At 41.8% G+C, this 4000-nt stretch overlaps 1 long non-coding RNA gene across 1 annotated transcript; it reads right to left on the reverse strand.

The window, feature by feature from the left end:
- Positions 1 to 2414: 2414 nt before the first annotated feature.
- Positions 2415 to 3409, reverse strand: LOC133440324 (uncharacterized). The gene is made up of 4 exons (XR_009782337.1): positions 3343 to 3409; positions 2783 to 2876; positions 2629 to 2692; positions 2415 to 2439 (listed from the first exon to the last, which is right to left on the reverse strand). It is a non-coding gene; the product is annotated as an uncharacterized LOC133440324 (long non-coding RNA).
- Positions 3410 to 4000: the final 591 nt, after the last annotated feature.

Below are 4000 nucleotides of genomic sequence, written 5' to 3' on the forward strand. Positions count from 1 at the left end.
GACTGGATGGCCTCCACAGTTTTCTCGGTGAAGGTCTTCTGCAATCCGAAACGCATTTTGTAGGAAGCTGTGCTTGCTTCAAGGTGCACATTCTCCAATGCCTTGGGGTCTTTTGCCAGTTCCTTGGCCACTCGCACGATGATGTCTGCAGTAGTGAATGGCAGGGAGTGTTCCGCAAGAGTACCCAACACCAAAGACTGCGGGAAATAGACACCATCTTAAATTTTGATTTCTGATTCATATTCAATTGACAACTGTAAAGAACTTAAGGTAAATCTAATATCATAAAATAACTCGTACCAAGCGTACAGACTTTATTAGACGACCGATGCTCATGAAATTTAGTCAAAAAATAGTCAACGGGTTTAAAGTTTAAGGAGTGACCGTTTAGGTCAGATTCGTAATCGCTCTCTCATGTAATTAATTGACTTGCAGGCATGGGGAGAAACACCTGGAAATCATGGGCTTCAGTGTGCGGCACAGATTTTGGTTCCCCAGCTTGATCTACATTATCATTATCGTCATTGCCGATCTATATTATTATCATTATTGTCGTTGCCGCAGTAGTCGTAGTTGAAGTAGAAGTAGTAGTTGCAGCAGGATTTAAAAAAAAAGGGGGGGGGGGGGTGGGGGTGTTATATATATATATATTTGATCATAATGATACTTACTTCCAAGTTAGCAGTTCTGTCAGATATGGGGACAATTGGCTTCACAGGCTCTGGTTGTGGTGTTTCGGATGTTGACGCTTCATGAGCTTTTGGTCTGCATAACCCAAAGATGGGGAATACCTTCTTGCTCTGGAATTGGGCAAAAAGTAACATGAATCACCAGAGGATATAACACTGACATATATTCAGCTCTGTTGGGGTTTTTAGGCTAATTTATGAGTTTATATTGTAACAAAATGTATTACCATAAATCAAAAATTAAAAAGTGGAAAATTGAAATCTCAGACAAATGAGTTGAAATGTAGGCTACATTAAATATTATAGAAAAATGGAACAGAGAACTAAGAAGAGTAACAGTAGCCCCTTTCACACAGAGATTCCGCAATATTGGTGTAAAGAAGTCCTGCCAATACGCCGCCTTTGTTGGTTCACACAGAACCATACAACGCCGGCATAACGCCGCTCCCGTCTGTAAATTCACACAGCATGCCGGCGTTCCGCAATCAGAGGCGTGACGACAGCGTCAGCGCTGGCCCCGGCTGGCCCCGGCATGCCGGCTGTGTCATTCACACAGACCCCGTTTCGTCTCTGTGACGGCTCTGTGACTACCTCCGCTGCCGGCTTATTGGTGGGGCCACTTGGCCCCCCCATTCCGCCTCCGTGACTTTCACACAGAACAGCGAGGCGGCTTAAAGGCGCAACGTTTCCGCCTCGAACTGGCTGTGTGAAAGGGCCTAGTGTTAACACCGGAAAAAAACTGTTTGTTGGTTTTTTATTTATTTTTTCTCAAAATCAGTCATATCTTTTTACTTCAAGCAGGGCTTTCCACTAAGGGCCAATCCCAATTCTCCTTCACTCACCCTTCTTTTCTCCACTCGCACTTCTTTTCTTCCCTAAGCCCTAAAAAAGAAGGGGGAGATTTTAGGGCACTTGAAATCTAGGGCACTTGGCCCAGGTGCCTGTCCCAATTCTCCCCCTACCCCTCGTTTCCATCCCTACCCTGATCAGGAAGCTGAGAGCCAAAAGCTGTTTTAATTTCAGCTGTAGCTCTGTTAATATGGCACTTATATTCCATATAAAAAAAATGTGCACAGAAATATTTACAAAAAAAAAGTTTGCAGTGTATGTGCTGCTACTGCTGATGAGGTGTCCTGTCCACCATTTTCTCTAAAAGGTTCAGAAACCTGTCCATGTGTTCTTCATATAGTTTTGTACTTGTGTGGTTTTACTCACTTGGAAATACTTTTAAATTGTCTAATAAAACTTGTTACACAACAGTTTTCTCTTCTGGGGTTTCTCAAAGTAAGGTAATGTCTCAAATTATAAACTGTACAACGAGATCAATAGTAAAATAAGGATAGTGAGAGAATCTGCAGTAAAAAAGGCTTTATTTGCTATATTCAAATACAATTTTTAAAAAGAAAAAAGTAAACATTGCACGCAGAACAAAGAAAGGTGCTGTTCCATATAAAAAAATTTGCACAGAAATATGTACAAAAAAAAAAATTGCAGTGTGCTGCTACTGCTGATGAGGTGTCTGGTCCACCATTTTCTCCAAAAGGTTCAGGAACCTGTCCATGTGTTCTTCATTCTTTTGACATCTTCTGTCTTGTTTGGCAGCCTCAGCTTGAAGGAAGTCCTGCATAGAGAATTTCTTTTTTTGGGGGGATCGGGGGGAAAGTGGACCTGATGCCTGAAGCTTCCAGCTTCCTCTTCCAGCTGGGGAGGCAGAGCTTGAGGCCGATGTGCTGGTGTCTTCCAAAGTGTTCTGAGATAAAAAAAAAGATGGATACACATGTTGATTACACACATGACTGGACTATCATACACACCCACAACATCATACCAGGTTCATTATCACTGTATAAATAAAAATGACCTCTGTGCTATTAATAAATACTTTACATGGATTTTTTTTTTGTTAAGCATCATCTCTTTAGCAGATAATATTACCTACCCATTTTTTGCCAATTTGTGCTGTGGTCACCTTCCCCTCCAGTTCCAGCTCTTTGATGAGTTTCCTGTAACAGAAAACAGTGATGAATAGTAGTTATACCATGGTTAAGGACCCCATCACAGATATTCTGCAAGCAGATAGCTAGATCACTCACTCCCACAGTGGTTTAGCAGCATATTTCTTCTTTGTAAAATTCTCCTCGTTGGTAGTCCTAAAGCTTATTAGGTGTCGGACCTGATCCGGAGTCCCTGGAATGAAATGTGATTACTGCGATGCACAAACGTCCTCGTAAAAAAAACAAACAAACAACAAAAAAAAAACGTTTGAACTATGATAACAGGCAGCAAGCAACGTTATTACTACTTCGTAACCCCCCCCCCCCCCCCCCCCCCAAATAACGTTGCTGCCTTATAGTAATGTGAAATATACAACAAATTTGTAGAAAATATGAGAGTTAACAGGACACGGCAATGTTATCTACCCGACTCATCATGAACAGCCACATATGCATTATCTTACGTTAACTCAGAATCAGAATCAGCTTTATTGGCCAGGTTCTAACATTGTCCAACAAGTAATTTGACTCCGGTAATTTCACTCTTTGGTATATTAAAAATAAACAATAAACAATGTGGTATTTCTATGTACTGTTCAAACTGTTAAAACATACAAAAGCACTGTGATTTTTTTAATTCCATGGGACATTATACTTACATTTGTGGGTTCAATATCCTCCTGCTCTTTGCGGGTCGCCATTTGACTCAAAAAAAATGAAAAAATGCTTGCTTGCTCAAAATCGAGACGAGTCTGCAAAGCATGTTTTCCTCGGTCGGCGAGCTTTAAATAGACGCAGCCTACGGCGTAGTTTACGTAACCTACGGCGTCGCTTACGTAACATACGGCGTCGCTTACGTAGGTTACGTAACCATATTCCGGCGCGATCTTAGCGAACAACGGACAAAAAAGGGATTATGTACATTCACTGAGTGAATATTATGAAAGTAAAATATTGGTTTGCGCCGAGAAATGTAATCAAAATGCATTGATTTTATTCCCAAAAAAATAAGAAATGTCCTCCATGTTTTTTTTTTGGATTCAGTCCGCAAATGACGACGAAAAGCATTCTGGGAAATCTTCATACCCCCTCGCTCGCCAAGTCAGCATCTGAAATCCCTCGATTTGAAGGGGCTATTCTCAGCCCCTAGCCCTCGTTATGCCCCCTCCCCCTAGGTGAAAAGAGGAATTGGGACGACACTACCTTCACGGGAACGCGCAAAAGTTAGGGTTAGTGAAGAAAAGGAGGGCGAGGGGGAGTATTGGGACGCACCCTTAGTCTGGAGCCTGTGCAAGACATTTTTGACAGACCTTCTAA

Source organism: Cololabis saira, unplaced genomic scaffold (assembly GCF_033807715.1).
Source record: "Cololabis saira isolate AMF1-May2022 unplaced genomic scaffold, fColSai1.1 scf552, whole genome shotgun sequence".
Classification (NCBI taxonomy): domain Eukaryota; kingdom Metazoa; phylum Chordata; class Actinopteri; order Beloniformes; family Belonidae; genus Cololabis; species Cololabis saira.